We start from the raw sequence: 13,934 nt of genomic DNA, 5'->3' as shown, positions 1-13,934 counted from the left end.
GGGAAATTACTAGGCAGAAAGCCATGAGATGTAGCTTCCAGCCCTAGCTTGGCCACAGCCACGGTGAATGACAACGTGGAAACCAGGTTTTCAAATTTAGTTGAATGGGTTCAGCAAAGCAATTTCAAAATCATTTCAACTTTGTATGTATCTGTGATTGGTTCCCATATTCTCTTATTTTGCTAATTTGGGCTTTCTCTCTCTTTTTTCTTTTATTCTTTTTTTTTTTTTTTTTTTTTTGAGACAGAGTCTCGCTCTGCAGCCCAGGCTGGAGTGCAGTGGCGTGATCTCGGCTCACTGCAAGCTCTGCCTCATGGGTTCATGCCATTCTCCTGCCTCAGCCTCCCACGTAGCTGGGACTACAGGCGCCCACCACCACACCCAGCTAATTGTATTTTTAGTAGAGACTGGGTTTCATCCTGTTAACCAGGATGGTCTCGATCTCCTGACCTCGTGATCTGCCCACCTCGGCCTCCCAAAATGCTGGGATTACAGGCGTGAGCCACTGCACCCAGCTTCTTTTATTCTTAATGAGGTTAGATAGTTTTTTTTTTTTATTACAATGAGATACATGTATTATTTTTCCTTGAGAACCAGGTTTTATTTGAAAGTTAGAACTTTAGGTTGGACATGGTGGCTTATGCCTGTAATCTCAGTGCCTTGGGAGGCCGAAGCAGTTGGATCATTTGAGGTCAAGAGTTCAAGACCAGCCTAGACAACATGGTGAAACCCCATCTCCACTAAAAATACAAAAATTAGCTGGGCAGTAGTGGCGCATGCCTGTAATTCCAGCTACTTGGGAGGCTGAGGCAGGAGAATCACTTGAGCCTGGAAGGCAGAGACCATGGTGAGCCAAAATAGTGCCAGTGCACTCCAGCCTGGGTGACAGAGTGAGATCCTGTCTCAAAAATGAATAAATATAAATACATAAATAAAAGTTAGAACTTTAAAATTACTTTGTCATCAGATATTTAGGCAGTTTAGTTAACAGATATGAGGGGGCCCTGTAAACCAGAAATATCTTTAGGTATATAGAGTGACCACTTATGTCAGGTTGCATTTATTGTCCTGAAATAGCAAATGGTGCCCTCTTCCACTCTCAAAAGTGACTATGTTTAGGCCGGGTGCAGTGGCTCATGCCTGTCATCCCAGCACTTTAGGAGGTCAAGACAGGTGGATCGCCTGAGCCCAGGTGTTCAAGACTAGCCTGGGCAACATAGTGAGACCCTGTCTCTAGTAAAGAAAATTATTTTATAATTAAAATAAAATAAAAAAACAAAAAAGTGACTATGTTTGGATGATAACTTATGTGGTCACCCCAATCACATGCTAATTTCCTTCTCTAACAATGATCAAATCAGGCCTCCTTGTTTTCTAGATGAGGGAAACAACCATGTTGTGCTGGAAAGTTAATATGACTTGGACTCGTGACACTTGGATTCTAATCCCAGATCTACTACTGGCTAATTAGGGAGCTTAGACAAGGCACATTACTTCTCAGAACCACATTCACTGATCAGACTTGTTCAATGTTTCCCAAAGTTTGCTCTAAGATCAATGCTTCTCAACATTTAATGCAAATGTTAGTCTCCTGAGGATCTTGTTAAAGTGCAGATTCTGGCCAGGCACAGTGGCTCATGCCTGTAATCCCAGCGCTTTGGGATGCTGAGGCAGGAGGATTGCTTGAGGCTAGAAGTTCAAGATCAGCCTGGGCAACAAAGTGAGACCTCCCTTTCTACAAAAAAATAAAAATAAAAATATGAGTTGCATGCTGTGGTGTGCGTCTGTAGTCCTAGCTATTCAGTAGGCTGAGGTGAGAAGATCTCTTGTGACCAGGAGTTTGAGGTTGCAGTGAGCTATAATCACACCACTGCACTGTAGCCTGGGCAACAGAGCAAGACTCTGTCTCAAAAATAAATAAATAGGCTAGGTGCAGGGACTTATGCATGTAATCCCAGCATTTTGGGAGGCTGAGACGGGAGGATTGCTTGAGGCCAGCAGTTCGAGATCAGCCTGGGCAACAAAGTGAGACCTCCATTTCTACAAAAAATAAAAATAGGAGCTGGACGCTGTGGTGTGTGCCTGTAGTCCCAGCTACTCAGGAGGTTGAGGTGAGAAGACAGGTGAGAAGATAGCTTGTACCCAGGAGCTTGAGTTTGCAGTGAGCAATGATCGAGCCACTGTACTCCAGCCTCGGTGACAGAGCAAGAACCTCTCTCAAAAATAAATAGGCTGCGCATGGTGACTCACGCCTGTAATCCCAGCACTTTGGGAGGCTGAGCTGGGAGGATTGCTTGATCCCATGAGTTTGAGACCAGCCTGGGCAACATGGCTGGTCTCAAGCCAGATGAACACCTTGTCTCTATTTTTTTTTCTTCTTCTAAAAAAAAAAAACAGGATACATGTGCAGAACATGCAGGCTTGTTATATAGGTATACGTGTGCCATGGTGGTTTGCCTCACCTATTGATCCATCCTCTGAGTTCCCTCCCCTCATCCCCCACTCCCCATCAGGCCCGGTGTGTGATGTTTACCTCTCTGTGTCCATGTGCTCTCATTATTCAGCTCCCACTTATGAGTGAGAACATGTGGTATTTGGTTTTCTATTCCTGTGTTAGTTTGCTGAGGATACTGGCTTCCAGCTTCATCCATGTCCCTGCAAAGGACATGATCTCCTTCCTTTTTATGGCTGCATAGTATTCCATGGTGTATATGTGCCATATTTTCTTTATCTAGTCTGTCACTGATGGGCATTTGGGTTGGTTCCATGTCTTTGCTATTATAAATAGTGCTGCAATGAACATATGTGTGCATATGTCTTTATAGTAGAATGATTTATATTCCTTTATTCCTTTGGGTATATACCCAGTAATGGTATTGCTGGGTTATATGGTATTTCTGGTTCTAGATCCTTGAGGAATTGCCATACTGTCTTCCACAATGGTTGAACTAATTTACAGTCCCACCAACAGTGTAAAAGAGTTCCTATTTCTCCACAGCCTCATCAGCATCTATTGTTTCCTGATTTTTTAATAATTGCCATTCTGACTGGCATGAGATGGTATCTCATGGTGGTTTTGATTCGCATTTCTCTGATGATCAGTGATGATGAGCTTTTTTCATGTTTGTTGGCCACATAAATGTCTTCTTTTGAGAAGTGTCTATTCATATCCTTTGCCCACTTTTCGATGGGGTTGTTTGTTTTTTTATTGTAAATTTGTTGAAGTTCCTTGTAAATTCTGGATTTTAGACCTTTGTCAGGTGGGTAAATTACAAAAATTTTCTCCCATTCTATAGGTAGCCTGTTCACTCTGATGATAGTTTATTTTGCCATGCAGAGCTCTTTAGTTTAATTAGACCTCATTTGTCAATTTTGGCTTTTTTTGCAATTGCTTTTGGCATTTTTGTGATGAAGTCTTTGCCCATGCCTATGTCTTGAGTGGTATTGCCTAGGTTTTCTTCTAGGGTTTTTATGATTTTGGGTTTTACATTTAAGTATTTAATCCATCTTGAGTTAATTTTTGTATAAGGTGTAAATTTCTAATTTAATTAATTAAATTTATTAATTTAAATTTATAAATTTATTAAATTTAATTAATTTAGCTATTTTAAAGTAATTAAAACTTTTTAAATTTTAATAAATAAATTAAGTACAGTTTCTGATGCAGTAGTTCTGGGGTGAGGCTGAGATCCTGCACTTCTAACAGGCTGCTAGGTGATGCCCAAACCAACTTCAATCTGAGTAGCAAGATGTAAAAGCAATGGCATGTTAGCTACTAACAGCTGATATAAATGAAGAAATATAAGAAATGGGGTGCAGGGGGGTGTATTATAGCCAAAAACATTCAGAAGTCTATGTGTTTAATACATTTAAAAAGGATTATTGCCAGACATGGTGGCTCATTTCTGTAATCCCAACACTTCGGGAGGCTGAGGCAGGTAGATCACCTGAGGTTGGGAGTTCGAGACCAGCCTGGGCAACATGGTGAAACCCTGTCTCTACTAAAAATACAAAAATTAGCTGGACATGGTGGCAGGCGCCTGTAATCCCAGCTACTCAGGAGGCTGAGGCAGGAGAATAGCTTGAACCTGGGAGGCAGAGTAAGCCAAGATCGTGCCATTGCACTCCAGCCTGGCCAACAAGAGCAAAATTCTGTCTCACAAAAAAATGCAGGGGGTACTTTTTAGTGTAGGGCTCCCCAAAGCCTCTAACATACTTCCAAATAGAATGACTTAAGCAACTCAGAAGAAAAGTTTTTCAGAAAGACAAAAGCGTTTATTTGCAATAGAGGCAAGAGGGCAACTGGTTTTCCCACACTCCTGCTCAATCCCTCTCCCAGATGAACAGATGATGTCTTGCCATACTTAAACTTCATTGCAAAGGAATTGGTTTCATCCACAGCTCCCTTCATGTTCCCACCCAATCCCTTAGCTTCCATTTTGGACCATGGGACTTGACTCATAGACTGGCTATCAACCTGTAATACAGCCAGGTATAAAAGGATGACCTGAGCCTGGGCAACGCAGTGAGACTCCATCTCTGCAAAAAAAATTTAAAAAATTAGCCAGGCATGGTGGTGCATGCCTGTAATCTCAGCTACTCAGGAGGATGAAGTGGGAGGATCACTTGAATTCAGAAGGTCGAGGCTGCAATGAGCTGTGATTGCACCACTGCATTCCAGCCTGGATGATGGAGAGAGACCCTGAAAAAGAAAAAAAAAAAAAAAAAGGATGACCTGGACCAATCAACTATATGATCACTCTTGGAAATAGCCAGTTGAGCCAGTTGGTAGAGGTGGACAAATTTGAAAAGGGTGGAATCAGGCCCATGGTGAGGCAAAGCCACATGAGAGCAAAGTTATGAGGGAAGTGAACTCTGAGCGGGCCGTGAAAGCCCAGGGTAGAAACGGAAGCAGAATGTTCTGTTCCAGAATGGAACAGAAGCACAGAGCACTGAAGAGATGCCCCAAGAGCTCTTAGAAATGGAAGTTGATGTGGTGTGGATGTGTGTCCCCTCCAAATCTCATGCTGAAACGTGATCCCCAACGTTGGAGGTAGATATGGTGGCAGATATTGGATCATGGGGGCAGATTTCTCAAGGATGACTTAGCACCATCCCCTTGGTGGTAAGTGAGTTCTCCTTCAGTTACTTCACATGAGATCTGGTTGTTTAAAAGTGTCTGGAACCTCTCCCTTCTCTCTCTTGCTCCCTCTCTCACCATGTGACATATCTGCTCGTGCTTCGTCTTCAGCCATGAGTGAAAGCTCCCTGAGGCCTCCCCAGAATTTAAGGAGATTCTGGCACCATGCTTCCTGTACAGCCTGCAGAACCATGAGCCAATTAAACCCCTTTTCTTTAGGAACCAACACAGAAGGGAAAGCCACCGGGGGCTGGGTCAAAAAGAGCAACTTAGTCTTTCATGATGGTAACAGGCTACAGACTAGAAGAATAGTACAGTTATGTTTCAATGGGACTTTTTTTTTTGAGATGGAGTCTTGCTCTGTCGCCGAGACCCGAATGCAGTGGCGCGATCTTGGCTCACTGCAACCTCTGCCTCCCGGGTTCAAGCGATTCTCCTCCCTCAGCCTCCGAGTAGCTGGGATTACAGACGTGTGCCACCACACCCGGGTAATTTTTGTATTTTTAGTAGAGATGGGACTTCACCATTTTCAGACCAGAGGGGAAAAAGTGAACTTTGCCCCCTTCCCTCTAGGAAGCCCAAAGCCAATTTGCAGCCAACTTGAAGCAATAGTAGAAGTTTATTGCCTTTAAATCTTCATTCTCTCCAGCCTCACCCTATATCCACCCTGGTCTTGACTCCATATTTAATTTGTTTTTCTTGTACCGATTTTTAATTTATACTTTATCATTTTATTTCATGCATCTCCTAAATGCCTTGTTGACTCACTCGTGAAAAGAGACACAACGGCTGGGCGCGGTGACTCACGCCTGTAATCCCAGCACTTTAAGAGGCCGAGGCGGGTAGATCACGAGGTCAGGAGATTGAGACCATCCTGGCTAACACGGTGAAACCCCGTCACTACTAAAAGTACAAAAACAAAATTAGCCGGGAGTGGTGGCGGGCGCCTGTAGTCTCAGCTACTTGGGAGGCTGAGGCAGGAGAATGGCGTGAACCTGGGGGGCGGAGCTTACAGTGAGCCAAGATCACACCACTGCCCTCCAGCCTGGGCAACAGAGCAAGACTCCGTCTCAAAAAAAAAAAAAAGAAAGAAAAGATACACAGAGACACAACATAAATAAATGTACCAGATGAAAGCTAAGTTAAGTGATTTGTATCTGAATTACCGTAGTCCCAATTCCTCCTATTAATCATCATCACAGGCGTAGAGATAGGTCTCTAGAAGCATGTCACAGGATTCACCCAAAACTGCCTCCTGTTAAAAATTACAATGATTTAGATAACAACATTGATGACACACTGTTTACATTTTCAAACAAAGATGCAAATGGAAAGAATGACTAACACGTTAGAAAATAGGATTTGCTTCCAAAAGTTCTTGCCAACCTAAGCGTAAGCCATTGTGCTTTCAAGAACTGATCAAATCTCCACTGTGAATCAGCATCTCTGGGCTAAAGTCCAGTGTTACAGTTTCCCACTGTTATCTAAAATCATTACAAGAATTAGTTGTGTCGGGTGCAGTGGCTCACGCCTGTAATCCCAGCCCTTTGGGAGGCTGAGGCAGGCAGATCACTTGAGGTGAGGAGTTTGAGACCAGCCTGGCCAACATGGTGAAACCCAGTCTGTACTAAAAATACAAAACAATTAGCTGGGCACAGTGGCTGTAATCCCAGCTACTGGGGAGGCTGAGGTGGGAGAATCGCTTGAACCTGGGAGGCAGAGGTTACAGTGAGCTGAGATCGCACCACTGCACTCCAGCCTGGGCAACACACAGAGTGAGACTCCATCTCAAAAAAAAAAAAAAAAAGAGTTAGTTGTGTGAATTTCTCTTTGAAAAAAAATTGTGATTTGATACCAAATTAGATCCAAACACTGTTGTCAAAGAATTATGCATTCTATCTCTCTACCATGTATAATAGGAGAAATTTCTTTCAAAGTTTAGTACCAAGAAAAATTTAATTTTCCTTAAAAAAACTCACAATGTTTCTCTGCTCAAGAGAGATGTGTATCATGTTTCTTTTTTCATCTTGATCATCAAATCACTTCAGATCTGCCATCAGGCTCCCTTGGACTAAACATTTGATTTCTAATATTTTCTTCGCTGTTTTCCTATTTTGATTCCTACACAATTGGCTTTTATTATCTGGGCTTTTATCTATTGGTAAGCCACAACAACTTTTTTTTTTTTAGAATGACTTGGGATATAAATAAACTAAATATATCCCATTTGAATAATAAGTGGAAGACAGCTTGATGAATTGGACAAGGTAGGTGAAAAAAGGGCAAAAGGAGCAATCTCAACAGTTTTCAAGATAAGTAACTATATCAAACTGATTTTTTGAATCTACATTGTTTTACTTTGGTCCAAGACATCTGCTAGAGGGAGAACAGTCTGAGGAAGTGTATTCAGCTTTGATAACCTTGCTCCTTCTTATCCTTACATTCTCTTGCATCTTTGTTTGAAAATGTAAACACTTTGCTTAGAGCACCTCTCTCCATCTAAATCAATTGGCTTTGCTTGACAGTAAAAGGGTGTCTTGTTCCCACAAGCCTGGAACTCTGTTCTTCTCCCTGCACCTCCATCATTTCCAGGCAAGGTGGGCCAGCAAGTAGGTGAGGAAGGGAGGAATGGGGAGGAGAGTGGGTTTTAGGGATTTCATGGAGAACGATTTCACCTAAGACAGACCTCCTGGTCACCTCCTCCGTATGCTACCCTACAATAAGAGATGTTTCCTCCTTTCCATCGTAAGGAATGGAGTTCCCGCAATGATAGAAATTTCCCAGAAACACTTGCTAGAAATTATCAAAGACAAATATGGCAATACCATCCTGTCTTCTGATACCCCACATGCCTCCTTTAGACCAAAGTCAGATGAATTCTGTTTAATAATATTGATGTCTCTGCTTTTGCAAGTCTCTTTTTCCCCACTATAAATATTATACATGTCCCCTACTGAAAATTTTGAAAACAGAGAAACGCAAATTTTTACAAATGTAATAATATCTACACAAGGCATGGTGGCTCATATCTGTAGTCCCAGGTACTCAGAAGGCAGGCAGGAGGATCATTCAAGCTCAGGAATTCAAATCTGCAGTGAGCTATGACCTTGCCACTGTACTCCAACCTGGACAACAGAGCAAGACTCCATCTCTAAAAATAATGAATCTGGGAAAAGAAGTCTAAAAGATGTGAAATTGAATGTATGGTAGAAAGGGATGTGCTGAGAGTCAGAAGACTTGGATCATAGCCTCATGTCTGCCATAACTATTGATAGCTGGGGTGATCTTGGGCAAGTAACTTATCCTTGATGATTTTTTTTTCACTTGTAAAAGGAAAAGGTTAGGCTGGGCAGACCTGCTCTTCTAGCATTCCAGATCACAGAATGGTTCAACAGGAGACATAATAACCAGACTGTCTGGGTTTGTATTTCCAGCACTGCCACTTATGAGTTGTTTGACTTTGGGTAAATTTCACAGCCTCTCCATGTTTCAACATCCCCATCTATAAATGAAAAATGATAATATCTCTCATATATTGATGATTTGGTGAATATTGGCTACTGTTATCTTTTTCTTTCTTTCTTTCTTTTTGCAATAGGGTCTTGCTCTGTTGCCCAGGCTAAAGTGCAGTGGTGCTATCTCAGCTCAATGCAACCTCCACTTCTAGGCTTAAGCGATCCTCCCACCTCAGCCTCTCAAGTAGCTGGGACTACAGGAGCACGCCACCATGCCTGGCTAATTTTTGTATTTTTTGTAGAGATGGGGATTTTCCATGTTGCCCCAGACTGGTCTTGAACTCTCAAGCTCAAGCAACTGCCCACCTTGGCTTCCTAAAGTGCTGGAATTACAGGTGTGCTATTATTATCTTAAACATGGCCCAGTCTACCTTTCCAGCTGTATCTCATGTCACACAAGGCCTCTTTTCTGAAAACCATATGTCCAGTGCTGTCTACCCAGCAACACCATAACCTCTCATGTCATTTGGGATCTCAACTTTGTGATATCCAAAACTGAGTGAATAATTTCTATGCACCTACAGCCCATGTCTCCTTAACTGTTTCCTATCACAGCAGATAATACCAACACCTACTCACTTGCTCAGCTCAAAGACCTGGGAGTCAACCAGATACCCCTTTCTCCCTTACTCCTGAGAGCCAATCAATCATGAAATTAACCAACTCTGTCTCCTTAATGTTTCTTTAATACATCAATTTCAGTCATCTTCACTGCCACCCACCCTACCAGTATCTCTTGCCTGGTCAACTCCCATGGTGCCTTATTGGTCTTCCTGCATTTGCTTCTGCCCCATACCTCCTTCCAGCTTCCAATTCATTCCTCCACTGTGGCCGGAGCAACTTTTTTTTTTTAACTCTATATTTGGACATTCCACTTTTCTGCTTAGAGGGCTTCAGTTGTCTACCACAGCTCTTAGAAAACAGCCCATTTGTAACGAGTCCTGAATGACCCCTCAATCTGGATGCTGCCCACCCCAAGGATCCCCCCCATGCCCCTCTCGCTATGGATTTCTGTGCCTTGGTCACACTGCTCCATTTCCATTTCTGGAACAATCTAAGCTTCTTTTTGCCTCAAGGCTCTTACGTGTGGCCAAAACTATTCTTCACTTACCTTTTACCCAGCTAACTTCTCATCCTTTGGGCTCCAGCCAAAATAGAACTTCCTCAAGGGGAAACCTTCCCTCTCTCCCCCTGCTAGGTCAGATCCTTCTATTATGCCTCTTTTTAGTCCATTTTCCTTAACTATACTTTTTCTTTCACTTGTAAAAGGAAAAGGTTAAATGTACCCGTATGTTCATAGCACCATGATTCACAATAGCCCAAAGGCGAGAGCAACCCAAGTACCAATCAATGGATGACTAGACAGACAACATGTTATATACATGCAGTGGAACATCATTCAGCCTTCAAAAGGAAGAAAATTCTCACCCATGCTGCAACACGGATGATTTTTATGTGATTCTCCATACTGTCTGTCTTGCTCATTGGCTTGTCAGTCCCTTCAGGGCAGAGACTTTATTATTCACTCTCTCTTCCCAGCACTTGGCTCCATACCTGGGATACAGCAGTTCCTCCATCAATATACAAAAGAAGAAGATTCAGAGAGAGATGCAGAGACCAGAGATGGGGAACCACACAGCCCCAGGAGCCTCCATTTCTGCCTGCTGGGTTCCAGCCCTGGAGAAGCTCAGCTGTCCACTGCCCATGGAGGCACAACCACGTCATTTAAATTCCTTTTCTTAAGGTGGCATGAGGTCCTTTTTCTTCCTGGAGAGCTGGAACTTTGTTTTTTCCCTCTTCAAAAGAGAGGCTGCAGCGAGCCTCATGGGCTCGGTGCGGTGGCTCATGCCTGTAATCCCAGCACTTTGGGAGGCTAAAGCAGGAGGATCACTTGAGCCCAGGAGTTCGAGACCAGCCTGAGCAACATAGTGAGACACCCCCATCTCTACAAAAAATAAATAAACACAGTTAGCCAGGTGTGGTGGTACATGCCTATGGTCCCTGCTTCTTGGAAGGCTGAGGTGGGAGGATCACTTAAGCCCAGGAAGTCAAGGTTGCAGTGAGTCAAGATCACGCCACTACATTCCAGCCTGAGCAACAGAGTGAGACCCTATCTCAAAAAACGAAAAGCAAAACAAACGAACAAAAAAGCCCTCAAGGCCTTTCATTTAATAGCAAGGGTAGTAACAAACACTCATAGATCTATCTGTAAAACATTCACTTAAAGACCACTCATTTAATCTTCATGACCAGCCCCTGAGGGGGATATGGTGATAGGTTCTTCATTGTTCAAGTGAGAATCTGGAGGCAGGTGTGGACTTGGCACAGAACTGGGAAGTAGCGAAGGTCAGATTCAAAACCTGGGTAGTCCAGCTCCAAAGTCCATTGCCAAACCATTATACTGATTGCAACACCCTGCCCCAAGTGTGGAATAAAAGTGTTTGTAGAACAGACATAAGAGACATGGAGTAGCTGAGTGTTAGGAGAAGGCTTGCTCCCCATTCCCCTTTTCTTCTTTGAGTCTGCCCTCCCCCCAACAACTGCTGAGGCTTTGCCTCTTTGCTGGCTGAGCAGCATTCCTTCCCTTCCCTTCCCTTCCCTCTTTCTTTCTTTTCCTTCCTTCCTGAGACAGGGGTCTCAGTATGTTGCCCTGGCTGGTCTCAAACTCCTGAGCTCAAGCAATCCTCACGCCTTGGCCTCCCAAAGTGCTAGGATTACAGACATGAGCCACCATGCCTGGCCTACACTTTTATTTCTGATAAAGGCTAATTGAAGACCTTAGCTTAGTCTGAGAGCCAAATGGGCTCTCAGAAGAGATGGAATGACTCACTGGATTAATACATTTGGGAAGAACTATATAATGAAAAATAAATATTATAAATCTAATATAAACTACATTCATATTAAAATATTTAATATATTATAAATATAATATATAGCTTATATAAATATTATTTTTATATTATATTATATATGACTGTTTATTTATTTTATTTTATTTTATTTTTTTTTTTGAGACAGATTCTCACTCTGTTGCCAGGCTGGAATGCAGTAGCATGATCTCAGCTCACCGCAACCTCCGCCTCCTGGGTTCAGGTGATTCTCCTGCCCCAGCCTCCCGAGTAGCTGTGATTACAGGTGCCCGCCACCATGCCCAGCTAATTTTTGTATTTTTAGTAGAAATGGGGTTTCACCATGTTGGCCAGGATGGTCTCGTTCTCTTGACCTCATGATCCGCCTGCCTCAGCCTCCCAAAGTGCTGGGATTACAGGCGTGAGCCACTGCGCCTGGCCATTAAATTTATATATAATACATTAATATATAACATATTAATATTAATGCCTTTCCTCTTGGGCATTGAGCTTCCTGCAGGCAGCATCTATTCTGCATTACTCCACCCTAGGCCAGCCCCTGCCTGGGGCCAGCGTGGCTGTGACCAGGTGGGAGAGTCCACCCCACTCTGACTTTAGGCAGGCCCATTTGACTCTCAGACTAAGCTAAGGTCTTCACTTAGCCTTTATCAGAAATAAAAGTGTAGGCCAGGCATGGTGGCTCATGTCTGTAATCCTAGCACTTTGGGAGGCCAAGGCGTGAGGATTGCTTGAGCTCAGGAGTTTGAGACCAGCCAGGGCAACATACTGAGACCCCTGTCTCAGGAAGGAAGGAAAAGAAAGAAAGAGGGAAGGGAAGGGAAGGGAAGGGAAGGGAAGGGAAGGGAAGGGAAGGGAAGGGAAGGGAAGGGAAGGGAAGGGAAGGGGAGGGGAGGGGAAGGGAGGGGAAACAGGAAGGGGAAGGGAAGGGAAGGGGAGGGAAAGGAAGGGAAGGGGAGGGAAGGGAAGGGAAGGGAGAACAGGAAGAGGAAGGGGAAGGGGAAGGAAGGAAAGAAAGAAAGAGAAGGAAGGGAAGGGAAGGAAGGAAAGGCAGGCATACTCCACACCCATTAGGATCTCAAGGGAGTCCTGAGTGGTCTGGGTGGAGGGCTGGGGTTCAGTGCCAGGCCCCTCTGACTCAGACACCCCAAGCTGAATTCCCAGTGGCAGGCACTCAGCCATGAGCTAAAGGATTATACCCCACCTTTACTGGGTGTTTGGGGTCCCCACCTTTCAATTCATTTAATTCTCACAAAAACATCCCTATGAGGAAGCAGCAATTATGATCCACATTTTACAGATGGGGAAACTGAGTCACAGAGGCTTTAAATCACTCACCTGGGTCCTGTAGCTTTGAAGGGTAAGTGGCAGCACTGGAGTTTCGCCCTCGGCAGGCTGGTTCTGGAGTCCACGCTCCTAACCTTTCCCAATCCCTGCCTGGGCTGCTTCGGCCAAAGAGACACCAGCTGATGGCCCTCAGAGACACCAGCCACCAAGACCTCCCGAGAGGTCTTAGCATCCCTAGTGTTCCTGCGACTCAAGCTCAGCCTTCCAGACCCCCAGCCCCTCCTTCTGCTTCCGGTAGGCGTCTCCTTCCGTGAGCAGCAGATGGGGGAGCAGGAGCCGGTGCATCCACCCAAGACCCTCCACAGCAGGGACTTTCCAGTTCCCACCCACGCTGCTCTCTGCCCCTGATTTTCCTGGGAATGGCAACATCTGCAAGGGTGCAGGAAGATGACTGAGACAGGATATGCAAAGGAAATGAAAACGGGAGCACCTGCAAGGATTTTGTTTACTATTCCACAAGTTCCACTTTCTTTCTTTAGACAGGGAGTTTCAAATTCCATCTCCTTCACTCTTCGGGTCCTCCCACCCTGGTGTGAAGAGTCACCCTCAAGTCCCCCAGGTGTGGGACCATTTGCATTGCGTTTCACAAAACATAACTGTGACATCACATCAGGACACTCCCAAGGCTCACCATCCGATTGGGGTCCCCAAACTGTTCATCCCCCTCTTGAACTTGGCAGCTCCCTCTGCGGCTCTTACACATTAGCCCATCTTCTCAAGCTCCTCACCAAGCCTCCACTCCTCTCATTCTTGGCAGGTGACAATGCATTTGCTAAGCTAAGCAGCTGGCAGCCTTGACTGCTACCTCCCCCACCACAAATGCATCTTCATCTGCCCGTGTTAGAGGGTGATGTATCTCTTTCCTCTTCAAGGCCACCCCCTCCAGCTGTGTGTGCTCTCCTCCTATCTTCTTTTTGACCTTGCCCACCCCTATTTTTTTGATCTATAAATATGCTAAAGCCATTTCTATCCTTTATTTTATTTATTTATTTATTTATTTATTTATTTATTTATTTATTTATTTTTGAGACAGAGTCTTGCTCTGTCGCCCAGACTGGAGTG

General features: G+C 44.1%; 1 long non-coding RNA gene across 2 annotated transcripts; it reads right to left on the bottom strand.

Annotated features, from left to right (window-relative positions):
* Positions 1 to 4,260: 4,260 nt before the first annotated feature.
* LOC129017234 (uncharacterized) lies at positions 4,261 to 13,414 on the bottom strand. 2 transcript variants are annotated; one of them, XR_008495036.2, is made up of 4 exons: positions 12,864 to 13,414; positions 10,084 to 10,600; positions 6,307 to 6,395; positions 4,261 to 4,702 (listed from the first exon to the last, which is right to left on the bottom strand). It is a non-coding gene; the product is annotated as an uncharacterized LOC129017234 (long non-coding RNA). The 2 variants fall into 2 exon arrangements; XR_008495035.2 differs by having other exon boundaries at positions 4,371 to 4,702; positions 10,084 to 10,209; positions 12,864 to 13,162.
* Positions 13,415 to 13,934: the final 520 nt, after the last annotated feature.

This window comes from Pongo pygmaeus, chromosome 19 (genome assembly GCF_028885625.2).
Source record: "Pongo pygmaeus isolate AG05252 chromosome 19, NHGRI_mPonPyg2-v2.0_pri, whole genome shotgun sequence".
Classification (NCBI taxonomy): Eukaryota; Metazoa; Chordata; class Mammalia; order Primates; family Hominidae; genus Pongo; species Pongo pygmaeus.
The sequence above is the reverse complement of the archived record's forward strand: the minus strand, read 5'-3'. Positions and strand labels throughout refer to the sequence as shown.